Here is a 14,616-nt window from a genome sequence, read left to right on the forward strand (position 1 = left end):
TTTCTTTCTTTCTTTCTTTCTTTCTTTCTTTCTTTCTTTCTTTCTTTCTTTCTTTTTTTTTTAATGTGAATCTTTTTTTTACTTTTTGTTTTTGAGAGTAATAGAATCACAACATTTCTCTCTTCCCTTTCCACCCTTCAAACACTCCCACATCCCTCATCTTGTTCTCTTTCAAATTCACGGCCTCTTAAAAAAGAAATCTTTTTTTTTTTTTAATGAAAAAGTAGTAGAAATGAACACCCATGTTTGTTTTCTGCTCCACGCTAAGTCGGGTGCAGTGACTAAATGCTCAGACAGGTGACACTGTGCAGCTCCTCATTTTCAGACCTTTTCATCATCGTATGATGAAGAAGTGGCAATAAGATGCAAGAGAATCAATCTGGAGAGCTTTTAACAACCGGTGTAAAAGTTTATGAGCGAGCACAGCTACAGTCATTGAGGATTCAAAAATTATCTCAACCCCACACTTGCTCTTCAGTTTTACCATTTTCACCTGCATAAGGATTGTCTTCTACACTCATTATTGTAGGAACAGTCGAACACCTACGAGAATTACTGCCAGTCGGGGTGACGCATACCTGTAAGCCCAGCACCAGGGAGCATCCTGACATGACGTCATAGGTATCCTGATCTGATATGATATTTGTTTTATCTCTCTCTTTTTTTTAACTTTTATTAATTACACTTTATTCACTTTGTATCCCCCCATATACCCCTCCCTCCTCCCCTCCTAATCCCACCCTCCCTCCCCCTTCTTCACACACACCCCTCCCCAAGTCCACTGATAAGGGAGGTGCCCCTCTCCTTCCTTCAGTGGGGAGTTTTCTTAAGCCCAGGCCACTGTGTGTGGTATCAACCCTGGGCAGGTGGTCCTGGATGGAATAAGTCCCAGCAAGCCACGGGAAGCAAGCCAATAAGCAGCCCTTCAAAGAATGGTGTCTGCTTCAATTCCTGCTTCCAGGTTCCTGCCTTGAGTTCCTGCCCCAACTTCCTTTGATCTTGGACTGTGATGTAAGCTCAAAATAGCCTTGCCTCCTCACATTGCTTTTGATCATTGTGTTTAACCAAAGCAATAGAAATTCTAATTAAGACACCGGCCATAGACTGTGCCCCAGGACTGTGATCACATTAAATACACAAAGCGGCCTTTAGCGAAAAAGCCAGAGCACAATCATCAGGAACTGTCCACTGTGTTTTGACACAGGGTCTCTCTGTCTTAGAATTTGCCAAGTAGTCTGGGCTGGCAGTCTAGTGAGCCCAAGATGTGCCTGCTCACCTTCCAGTGCCAGAACTACGTGTGTGCCGGCTTCTTTGGGTGGCTTCTGGAGAATGAACTCAGATCTTCAGCATCACCAGGCAAACAGTTTACCAGCTGAGGTATCTCCCTCATCCCCAGGCATGCGCTCCAAAAAACCATTAGTTTTACTTAAATGTGTGTCACTCATCGACCACACTTTTCATGTCTCTTATCTCTGACAATAGATAAAACCATCAATTTTAGGGTCACAGTAGACAGTATCTACTCAGTCATGAATACTAATAATAAACACCCTTGAAAGCAAGAAGCAAAGCCTTATGATACAGGTTCGTTTAAGGTGTCCCCTGGAATTTCTGGAGAAATTTGTGGCATCACATATTCTGCACCCTCCTCTGTCCTGCCCCTTCGACTGGTCGAAACAAACATCAGTGTGGAAGCATCTGCGCTTTTTTTTTTTTTTTAACTCAGTGTTCGCACTGCAAGAGCTAACAGTACCCCCACTTTTGCAGGCTTCAGTGGTAACTTCTGATTGATTCCAGAGAAGTCTATCCCAGTTTTGCACTTGTGGTGGCATTCATTTGTAACCCCAATACTCAGAAACATGATGCAGGGGGATTGCTATATGTTCCAGGCCAGACTGGGATCCATAGAGTGAGTCCAATGTCAGCCTTGACTGAACAGTGAAACCCAATCACAAAAGCCTAATGGAACAAATCCACGGATAAAGGCTCTTGATGCTAAGCCAGACCACCTGAGATCCCTGCTGTGTGTGTGTCTGTGTGTGTGTGTGTGTGTGTGTGTGTGTACGTATACATACGTTTAAAAATAAAGGCAAAATAAAAAGCAAGCAAATAAAACCTATGGTCCTTTTTATTATTATGAAGTCACCATTGTCCTTCTTTATGGCTGATTTTTACTTTTTGCTAGGAAATCTATCTAATAGATTATTCATAACAATAAATGCATCCGAAGGAGTGAATACCAGAATTTGTCTAAAGTAATGACTTCTGAGTTTTCACTGGAGAGTTGTATAAGGAAGTAAGTGTAGGGCTTTTTTTTTTCCTTTCCTACCCTAAAACTGGTGTCAATATCAAGAGGCATTCCCACAGAAAATGACCCTGAAAATTGTTGCTGATCCCTAGTCTCTTCATTGAGAAATACAGATTTACATTTTTCAGATGCTCATGAATTCTCGAGGCCTGACCATACATGGGCATTAAATATTGTTTCCACTACATGTCAATGTGAATCACATTCTGCCTCTTAAATATTTTTAGGTCCCTTTACTGGAGTTGAAGAGATGGCTCAGAGGTTAAGAATGCTCACTGACTTTCCAAAGAACCTGAGTTCAGTTCCCAGCAGTTCCAAGCATTCATGTCAGGCCACTCATAGCTGTTGTGCTCATTTTTAGACTCTATTTTATTTGGGGCATTTAAACCTCTACCTCCCTTCCATCAACCCTTTAACCCTAGGAAAGAGAGAGGTTAGTGGAGAGAGGGGTGCAGACCCCTTAACTTCACCCAGCTGTTTAGGGCTGATGGGTTCTTTGGGGCTATACCAATCTCAGTCAACAGCAAGCTCGGCAAGCATTCCTCTGTCATCTCCTCCAAGCCACCGCACCAGCCATCCCTGGTCTCTCCAAACTGCCACCTTTCTCTTTCTGGGTCTCATATTTACAGCCTGCAGAGTCCTAGGCCACGCCCCTCTTCAAGCTGTACAAGACAGGTCATAGCAGCCAGCAAAGACCACACCCAACAGGAGGCAATTGTCAGCTGGGGACAAACTAAAGCCCAAACCAAATCCCACACTTGGGATTAAGACAAAAGCATATTTATATAACATAACATAGTTTTTAAAGAAACAAAAACTTCTATTTCCCATAACTGCCTGTAGCTACAGCTTTGGGGACCCAATACCGTCTTGGGGCCTCCAAGAAAAACAGCAGTCATGTGTGGATATACATACATTTTTGAGCACATACCCACACAAACACATAAATAGAAACCTTAAAATCCATACCTTAAAAAAAATGTGTGCAGCACACAATTTATCATCTGGACCATTTTTTATCATAACCATTTTAAATATTCACATTGAGCAATGTCATCCAGTATTTGAAAAACTATACTCATTTTTTTTAAATGTCCCAGGGCTGGAGAAAGGGCTCAGCCCTCTCAGTTAAGAACACTGGCTGCTCTTTCAGAGGACCCTGGTTCAGTTCCCAGCACCCAGATGGAAGCTCACAATTGTCTGTAACTCCAGTTCCAGAGGATCTCTCACCCTCACACAGACAGATGTACATGCACGTAAAACATCAATGTACATAAAAATAAATAAATTGTTTTTAAAAGCCCCTTTTCCCTCCCCCTTCATCAGTCCTTGACAACTAACATCCTACTTTCTGTCTCTACTAAATTTCAGTTCCCATTACATTTGGAGCCACGTTTAATCTCCTTGATATCAAAGCACACTGTGACTTTTTGCAGACAGTTCAGACAACCTGGAAATGCATATGATAAAACGTGAAGTTCTTCCCACTCTCAGCCCCACAACCTAGAAGTAGGTCATAACTATGAACAATTTCAGGTACACAGCATAGGAATTTTTTTCTATGCCTCTGTTCAGCAATTGGGAGGGTGTGAACCTCATCTACTATTGGGGGTCTCCGTCCCTGCTCCTCCGAATTCCATAGATCTTTCACTATTAGTCACTCACTGTGGTTCCATGTATGTGTTGTGCTCTTCATAGACCACAAATCAAGACCTCCACTACCCATCACTTTACTGTGAGTTTGTACAAGTGTCTTCCAAAGACCTATGGGTTAAAGACTCGGTCTCTAGTCTGTACAGTTTGGGGGGGGGGGTAATACAACCTTCAAAAACAAGGTCTGGCAGAAGGAAGTTAGGTTACTGGGAGTGTGACCGTGTGTGAACATCAGACCCTCTTTACTTTTGTTTCACATCCTGTCTGCAATGAGATGGACAGGCCTCCTCTGCCATGTATTCCTACCAGGCTGTACTATACCACTGTGGTCTACAGCAACGGAGCCAACTGACCTGGATTAAAGCCTCCAAAACCATGAGCCAAAATTAATTTTTACTCTTCAAGATGATTGTTTCAGGTATTTTGTCACAATAAAGGAAAGCTAATTAACACGCAGTCCTTACAGGAGTAGGGAAGCACCTAAAATCTATACTATGAGTATGGACCTCGTTGTGCACTTTTATTCTCAATACTAACGCAGAAAAAAAGATAGTAGGCTTTACTTTAAGGGAAAACATAAAAGAGCTGGCAATAACTAAAATGGTTTATTTTTGGTCAAAGGAGTCCCATGGAAATCTCCAAACAATCCAGTCTGTTGCCAAGATAGTAGATTGCTCTCCACAGACTGACAGCAAGGCCCCATTGCCAAAGACAACATCCACATAACTCATTAAAGATGGTTGAGCTGGTGCCTGCATAGAACCTTCACCCCTACTTCCTAGTGTCTGCAGGCTAACAAAAGAGAAATGTAAACACCACCCCAGCCACAAAACCTTTGCTCTAGGCTGGGATTCTTCCTGAAAAATATGCTATGACAATGATGGCAGAAAGCGGGTGAGAGTAACCAAACAATGTCTGATTTGACCCACGGCCGCTCTACGAGATGGGACCCTGCCAGACACTGCTCAGGGGACCGAGGACCAGACAAGGTAGCCCAGAGGCCTGGGGGGAAATCAAATGCTGCTGGCCTAAAAAAGTAATAATAAAACAACTCCTAATGCTATTCTCCTATACTTACAGACAGAGCCATCGTCAGAGAAGCTTCCTCCACAGCAGATAGGAACAGAGACCGACAGCAGAGAGAGACCTCGGAACACACAGCTCTAAGTGGGATTTCTCCATCAAATTGCTTCCCTCAGAACACAAGGAACCCACAGAAGAGGAGACAGAAATAATATACGAGAAAGAGAGGATGGAGGACACCAGGAGAACAAATCCCTCTAAATCAACACAAGCAAAAGTCAATTGATTCCTTAAAATTATCTCAATGAACAGGCTGGGATATGGCTCAGCAGCAGATTGCTGCCGAGTATAATGAAGCCCTGATTTTGATCTTCATCAACACAACAGCAAAAATCTCCTGAATCCTGAGCCCATGTAATGAGATGGGAAAGCAACCAGATTAGGGCCTTTCATCTCAGTATCTGACCTAGGTCCATGTTTTTCCACTGCTGGTGTCATGGCCTAATAATCCCCAGGTAGAAATAAGTGTTCTCTCTCAAATGTGGCAGCCTGCAAGCATGTGGATTTGGGGATTGGTACCAACTAGTGTTACTAGTTCAGTCCTCTAAACATAACCATACATATCTCTCTCTTCCTCGCCACCTGTGTATTGCTTGACTTGTCCCACATCTGTCTTTCCCGCTCCTACGCTCCTACGAACAGATCCTTACTGAAATAGCAACTACAGCCCAAATTGACAATGGAATTTGAGTAAGCAAAATAGAAAGAATGTTTCACATAAAAGAACAAGATAAGATATGCTCAATAGAGACACCATGAACAATAAAGCTGTGGAGAAGGAACCCTGGTCTGGGACAAGCAATATGGAGAATATAGCCGCTGGTCATCAGGAACAATTTTAAGTTTCTAAGAAGTATGAAAATAAGTTATACAATTATAGTAATAAAAATTGTGTTTTTATAAACATTGGCGCACTGAGATAGATATATTAATAGAATACAACAGAAAGTGTACAAATCCACCCCGAATTATATGACAGTGTAGTATTCTCCAAAGGTGGCATTTCAGATCCGGAAGAGCTGGAGCAATGGCTCAGCAGTTGAGAGTGTAGCTGTTCTTGCAGAAGCCAAGTGTTTAGTGCCCAATACCTGTATCAGGTGGCTTGTAACTGCCTGTAACTCCAGTTCCAGGGATCCAACAACCTCTCTGGCCTCCACAGGCCCCTACACACACACACACACACACACACACACACACACTCACAGTACACTGACACAGGCTCAGGCTAACATGTGTATGCATAAAATAGAAAAATAAAACTTCAACAGGAAAAAGAGAGATGGCCTATGTGTTTGGGTGGAGGACAGCTGGGTCAGAAGGTATAAAAGCACAGCTGAGCTCCATCTTGTGGGACTAGACAGAAATTTACAGGAAGAGCTTTCGGATATGTTGAGCATAAAAGTTTTGCTAACCAAGAAACAATCATTAAAAGTGGAGAAAAGATTATTAAATTGCATTTTTTCAAAAGACAAGCAACAATTTTGTGAAATTTGGTATTACTTAAGAGGAAAATAAAGCAGGTAAATATGAAGGGCTGCGTTTGTGTTGACAGGGTTAGACTAGTGTGCCTTTGCTTTTCACCTTCTGCTATGCTAAAGTGGGGCAAGACGGTGCCATTTACAGCACAACCTTGCACCTATTTTGTGTTTTTTTTAATTCATAAGCTATTTAAAGATGCAAAGTTAAAAAAATACATCTAATTGCATATGCAAATATATATATATATATTTGTGTGCTCATTTGCATATGAGTGCATAAAATATCAGGAGGGAGGAACTCTTGACCAAATGACAATATTGATCTTGCCTAGGACAGTAATGGAAGACACTGTTTGGTTCTTCATGAATCTAAACTCTTGTTTTCAAATGACAGCTTTTCAAGGAAGATTCGGAGAAGCAAAGGTCTGCAATGCAAGTAGAGGAAGAAAACCAGAAATCCTCAAGGAACATTAGGTTTCCACCCCTGGCTTCTCAGGACGTGACTGGCAGCTGTGGGAACCAGCCCTTTTAGACTTCAGAAGAAACACACCTACCTTCCCCAGGGCTCACTTTGTTCTTTCTCTAAGAATGGTTTTCTGAAGTGAGCATTTTTATAACAATTTAGCAATGTGGAGTCCCTAGTACATGGCTCAGTGAAGGAAATTTATGCAGAATTATCGAACCAGCTTTCTCCTTTCCAAGATTGTTATATTTTTTTCTCTAGTCTTGGTCACATTATTGCAGGAAAAGCTCTGTAGTTATTCTATTTTGAAAGTGGGTCCTTCTGTTTGTTTTGTAAACACAGGAGAGTCATATGTAACTTATATAGCTTAATTTGTTTCAAAAGCACAAATGTTTCCTTAGAAGCAGGAAACATTTGTGACACTGACAGAATAAACCATGAAGTGAGAGGTAAGTGGGCTGTCTTTGTATGTAAGTATTTTCCAAGTTAAAAAGAGTATCATACACACTAATCTCCCACCCCCCGCCCCTTTTTCTGGCTAAACTTTTAAAAATCAGCTTTTATTCTCCTGCTTAATAACTTTCGTAGAGGCTGTTTCCTCTGCTGCTTCCCAGCATTCTCTATAAGCTGAGGCTGTCATGTGAACAGTTGAACACAGCAGGGCTGGGCCCTTTCTCTATAGAAAATGGAAAGAAAACTTCAGGCACTGAGGAACATTTCATTTTGAAATTAAGAAACACGAGGGCCAGCAGAGGGCATTTAAGAGCTCATGCTGGCCTTTCACTATTTATAGTTCTAAATATACAACCAAGTTAATATTCATGAGTAAGTAAATTATTGGCCATTTATGAGGCTTTTTAATGAGATTAAATCTTCACTAGCTGGAGGCCATGAGCCTCAGCCATTCCTTAGTGAGGAAAAGTTTCCTCCTGATTTAGTTACTTTTCTGTTGGTCTGATAAAATACCCTGACAACAGCAACTTAAAGGGAAAGGAGTTTATTTTGGCTCACAGTTTGAGAGATTCCGGTCCATCACAGCCCAGAAGATATGGCAGGAGGCAGGGAACACGTAGTGGGAGGAGCAGGGAGCTCACTGATGACATTGGATACACACTCAGGAAGGAGAGGGCAAGCAAGACCACCCCCTGCGATTCACTTCCCCCAGCAAGGCTCTACCACCTTCCTAAGCAACACCGCAGCTAGGAGCCAAGTGTTCAAGCCTGAGGGAGATTTCACATTCAAACCATAGGACCTCCCTTACAATAAATCCCAGAGAGCCCTGGGGAGAAGCTGAGGAATGCAGCCATCAGCCTCTACTCCCACACAACACCCCGAACCAGCAATCTAGCTTTGTGACAGACAACTGCCTCACTCCAGTGGCGCTAGCTGTGGGACTCATTTGGGATATCTCTTTTGTCTTTGCCCTCTGTAGCCAATCAACCACAAAGCTCTTCTCCACAAGCTTCCAATGCAGAGCACCCCTGTATTTGATATTTTCACAGTCCTATGTCATGTCTCCTTTATTTAGATCCTCCTGTCTCTACCTCCCAAATGCTAGGCTAATGGTCCTGTCCCCTGTGACCCCACCTGTGTCCTCACTGCAGCCAGCATACAGGGTCTTTATATCTAGACAATGCCAATAATGACTTCCGTTCTTATGCAATGTGTGAGACAGTGCAGCAGGCAATCCTGTTCCATTCCGCAGTCTTGGAGAGTCTTCTCTAAGCCTTTTTGTTTTGTTTTTTTGTGACTGCCCCCCTTTCTGTTGCTTAAAAGCAACTTAAAGGAGAAATGGACTTATTTCAGTTTACAACTCCCAGATCACAATCTACTATTGTGGGAGATCAGGGCAGGAACTTAGAGCAGAAACCATGGAGGAAGTCTGTGTTGGGGTCCAAGAATAGCCTGCACTAACCACTTGGACACCAGACTCAGGATGATGAAAGTTTATTGAACAATAAACAAAGACTGACTGGTCAGTGACTCAGAGTGAGCTCAGGAGCCAAGCTGTGACACCGGTCTGTTTCTAAGGCAGACTTTTTATAAGAAAAACCATAACCAGGTACCAACCAGATAACCAGGCGTAAGAAGCAAGGGGTAGCCCACATTACAGCATTCTGACTAGCTAAACAAAGCACTTCTAACTGACCTTTGATTTGATTGGTCCTGCAAGGACTTTCCAGTTCCACTCCTGGAAAAAGGAACATAGCAGGGTATCTCAGTTTTGAGCAGAACATGTATCATTAATTAGAGCAGAACATTCAACGAGTATTGAATTGTAAGGAAAAGGCTATTCAACTTCTGAGGGAGGCTGATCAAAATGAACTAATCAAAATGGAGACTTTGAAACAAAATGGCTGCAGTTATTTATACTAGGCATGAAGACACATCTGGACATGTCTCAATGTTGGTGTGCCTCAACACTCTGCTTGCTGACTCATTCTCTGGCTTGCTCTGGTCCATGCCCAGCTAGCTTTCTTATAAAGCCAAAAGAACGGTGCCTCCTACAGCAGGCTAGACCCTCCTACAGCCATTAACAATGAAGACAATCCCTCACAGACATGCCCACAAAAGAACCTGATAAACAGGAATTACTCAATTGGAAGGCTTCTTTTCTTCTCCTCAGGTGATTCTGGGTGTCAGTTTGACAGCTAATGCCAACTAGGACAGGATTCATGGAGCTCAGGCCTTGAATTCACGACATTGATCTACAGTTGATCTTAGACTTCTGATCCTCCTGCCCCTCTACCTCCCAAGTGCTAGGACAACAGGTGCAGGCTATTTTTCCCCCAAGTCTTTGTAAGAACTCACTTGGGAGCCTCTAGTTTCTAGGTGATCCCAGACTCTAGTCCTTTCTCTACTTTTTCTCTAATCCCTTGACTTCACAAACCACCTCAGCTGGGCTCCATGGCTCATACCTATGGTGGTTGGGAGGCTAAGGCAGGAGAATTGCTATGAGTTACAGGTCAAGCCGGGTTACATAGTGAATGCTAGGATTCACACTAGGTTACATAGTGAATTCCAGACCAGCCTGGGCTACCTAAATAAATAAATATTCTCATGTCAATGGCATAGTTCTAATTCCCACCCCTCTTAGTTCCAGGATACTGTTTCAACTTGGAATCTCCATGGCCATCAGCTATATAAAACCAGGACAAAGCCATGTTCCTCTTCGCTACTTTCTTTCCTTACCAGACCCAGATTGAGTCTTCACTCAACCTTCCTTTTCCCAAAATGGCACCTCCCCACTCTCCCAAGCCTAGAGCTCACTGAGTTTCCCTTCAACATTAGTCTTGTACACTCTCTTTTCCCAGCAGAGGTGGGAAGAACCATTGTCTTATGCAAAGTCAGCACTCCAGCCATTTTTGCCTTTGCTCTAGGTTGCATCTCTTTCTGTAGACTCGACTATAGAAAACTGATTCTTCCTCACTGGTCTCTTGGATTTATTCTCTTGTTTCCACCACGTTACACCGGGGTCTGTCTTTCTCCTTGCTGGTGGTGTTTATCACTATAGCTTGAAAGAAATTGAGGAACCATTACCTGGAAGAGCACTGATGTGGGATTATACCCCGGGAAAGCTTTCTTAGGAGGAAGGCCATAAAAGGGAGAGCAGGCCTTCAGGCCCAAGAGGAGCCACATTCAGGGAGATAGCTGTCAAGTATGGCATGTAAGAGTCCTTAAGGTAGAAACAGACCCTTCAGGCCTGGAGTATCAGCTGCGTATACGTCATAGTCCTAGACAGACAGAATAGGCCCGTCTGTCTAGTTATACACAGAATAAAAAGAGGTCTAAGTCTTCTAGTCTTCAGGGGGTGAGTAAGCTTCCTACCTGGAAATCTAGCCTGGCCCTGGCTACATGCCAAGGAGCACGGAGGCAGGAGCAAAGTGGGGTGATAAACTTGCAGTGTAGCCACGAGGGGGAGGTCCTGCAGGTCAAAGGGAGGCCTGTTTTCTTATCAACTGTGTTCTAGAGAAAGCTGCCAGGGGTGTGGCCTATCTCTAGGCAAAGAATAAGAAACCTGTCATTTATTGTTTGATTCTTTAGGAAGCAGAACTTTATCCCGACTCCATTGCTGCTGTAAAGAAACAGGGATGGTTTCTGTCCTCGCTTTGTAGTTTAGACCCGAAGCAGGTCAGATGAGCTTGCTTTCAGCTGCAAATAGCAACATTTACCCAGGCTTGACTCATGCGTTGCTTGTTTTTCTGACTGGACAAGAGGTCCAAAGTCCAGAGCTGGTGCAAGAAGCCGAGCAATACATTTTAAAAATGATTAGATCTTCCTGTTTTCCTCCTCCCTGCTCTTGGCCTGGCAACTTTGACCTTTCCAGGATGCGCAAGATGGCTGCTGCATCTTCAGGGTCACATGAGTATCCAAGCAGACAGAACAAGGGCAGAGGGCGGCCTAGCTCCCAGGTATCCATCTGGTATTTAGGATGAGTTCTGCCCCACCCCATCTTGTAAACTTACCTTTACATCTCTCTGGAGTCTGTTGTAAATCTCTCTAACCATAAGGAATGAGATGTTTATGACTATTTTGACCCATCATACCTCAGAACTCCAGTATAGGAACACTCAGGGAAGTGGGCATCACACAAACAAAACAGATCCACGTTCTGTGTGCAGGAATGAGTGCTGGCTTCCAGGAAAACAGTGGCTCTGTGGAAGTGAGCACATGGAGGGCACAGGCCCAGACAGGGTTCCAATCCAGTCAGAGTATGTGCCAAGAATGCCCATCTCCCAGAGGGCTGAGGCCAAGAAACCAAACTAAGTTCACGCTTGAGTCAGCCTGGCAGTCTTAGGGTAAGAATGGGAGAGGGAATGGAGAGGTGGAGACACCAGATCCCCTGGGAGACTTTGCTGAGTTGTGTCTTCTCCTGTGACAGTATACCATGATCCCCAAGAACAGGTCCCTGACAAACGCACTGGAACCATACGTTTTAGCCATTGCCACTCCCAGTTTTGTTGAAGAGGAGTGAGGAAGGGCTAGTGAACACTGACAAGAGCATGCATACCATGCTTCATTCTTCTGTTCTTCTGTTGAGCAGGAGGCTTGCTTTTTATTTAAACTTTGGATACAATAATGCTTCTTTAAAAGAATTCTGAATGACCATTCAATTAAATGGGAAAGGATTTTGTGTCTCCACAAAATCTTTTCAAAAGTCTCTTTTGAAAGAGACTTTCAACTTAGGAAGATACTAAATCACTTTAAATCTTTCCTTGAAACAAGACATACAATGAAAAATATGTAAAATGTGTGTTTCCGCATTTAAAGATTGCTTAAGTTGAGGTTTAGTCCATGCACCTCAAGTGAACAAATACAGTAACATATAAGACTCTTCACCAAATACAAAAATGAATAATCCTACCCCCCCCAAAATAAGTCTGTATAGCCCTAAATTTGCTACCAAATTTAAATTCTTAAATGATGCAAGATGTCTGATAGACTTTCATCAGACTCTCAAGGGTACACAAGTGTGTCTGTGGCCTACAGCAAGGCAACTCATTGGTCAAAGCTTGGCCCATGAACAGTGTAAGACATGAGTACAGTAGGCTTCGGGCAATAGCAGTCTCCCAAAATGGGAGGATTATTTTAGTTCCAGAAGCAACACCCTCAGTTATGATGCTTCAGCCCATGTACAGAGATGAGACCACAGACCAACCCCAAAGAGATGAGGTCAGCAAGACCTCCAGCCCCCCAGTGATGCTTCGGCTCTGCCAGGCTCTGCCAGTCAGACTGGGCACAGTGGTCAGACTGTACACAATGAGGCAGGTGTCTGCAGGTGCAGAGAGGACTCCAAATCAATGAGTTTCCATCTAGAGATGACAAGTTCTACCATCACAGTACCGTGCACACGGGCTGGCTCACACACAGCCATAGCCCCCACGTGCAGTTCACTGCGCTACATTAGCCTCATTCACTTGTTCTCTGCATTCATTGACAGTATACTGGGAACAAATATTCCATTAATATGCCCAGATACCAGGCTTAGCTTTTGCAGTTAAATAAAAATACACTTCAGAATGACCACAGTCATATGTTTTAGCCTGACAGTGCTGTGGGATGTTTTATGAAAAACAAAAAAACTTGATGATATCTTTAATCTCTTCTGGGATCACCAAGTGCTGTCTAAAAGGGAGTCTCAAGGTACCACGGAAATACTTTCCTCTTTATCTAGAATTCCCCGTACAGCAAGTGCTAGGCCATTACTGGGCTCATAATCATTTGGTCCTTGTTAGTTCAGCATGTCCCAGATTTAAAATGATACAATGTTGCAGCCTTGTCTTTGTGATCACCCATTCCTGGTACATTCAAGTACAAGAAAAACTGCATGGGACTGCAGGAACATCTTGGTCCCTAGAAGCAAAAAGGGAGGTAATGACCTTATTGGGAGGGAGCATTTGAAACAATCACTCAAGGGCTCTGCCCGCCTCACTTTGTTTCCTCCCTGTGATTCAGGTGAAGTAAGGCTTTCTTTCATGTTAAAATTCACATATATATATTACACATTTATAATTATATAAATACATACATAAACTATATATACACTATATGTAATTATATATAATCACACACACATACATATACATGCACACATATTTCATCCTCTTATTCACTACAAATGACTGTTAGGCTTTTCCTAGTCTAGAAAAATATTTTCTCACCAAGCCTACAGGAAGACATACATGAACAAAGTACAAATACTTCAGCCATGGAGCATCTTTTCAGCTGGCAGAAGTAATGAGCTCCTCCTGCTCCTCCAGAGGACCCGAGTTCCCAGCATCCACATTGGTCAGCCCTAGGGGATTCAACACCTTTACTGATCTCTGAAGAAACACACACACACACACACAAATAAAAATAGACTTTTTTAGAAGGAGGCTGGAGAGATGCTCAGTGCTTAAGAGCATTTGTTCTTGCAGAGGCGTGGGTTTTGTTCCCAGCACTCGCACGGCAGATCACAAGCATCTGTCAGTCCAGCTCTAGGGAATACAACGTCCTCTTGTGGCCTCTGGGGGCACTGCACATACATGGTGCACATACATTCAGGCAAAACCCTCAGATCTATAAAATAAAAATACGTTTTAATAAACAAATAAATCTTAGCTGTAATTCTAGAATATAATGCTGTAACTACATAGGTTAACAGAAGAGACCTGATCCCATTAACACAGCTCTTTAATACAGCATGTCTTCTGGTTTATAGTGTATGCTGGGATGCTTGACAAAACACAGAATAGTGTTTTGACAAGCCCAGATGGTTTTGAAAACTCTGTCAATTCTTGCCTTAGACAATGAGAATTAATCAAAATGACAACCTTCACACCTTACCACTGTTATTAATTCCCTAAAACAGTCTTTAGACTCATTAATTTGAATGAAAAACAAAAACAATGTTTGGCATCCTCTTTGGTCAATGACTCTACAGCTTATGAAACAGGGGGACCTTGAAGTCAGTGCAGTAAATGAGCCAGGGCAACAGTTTCAAACTATCCTCAAAGAGCTCAGGGCACTAGTGAGCAGCAGTGGTGCTTAAGGTTGGGAAGTTCTAAGCGGTACATCAGTCAACATCCCCAGCACTGTCACCCCCAGCACCATCGTCAACAACACCATCATCCCCAGCACCGTCATCC

The sequence above is a fragment of the Psammomys obesus genome, unplaced genomic scaffold (assembly GCF_907164565.1).
Source record: "Psammomys obesus unplaced genomic scaffold, mPsaObe1.curated_primary_1811, whole genome shotgun sequence".
Lineage (NCBI taxonomy): Eukaryota > Metazoa > Chordata > Mammalia > Rodentia > Muridae > Psammomys > Psammomys obesus.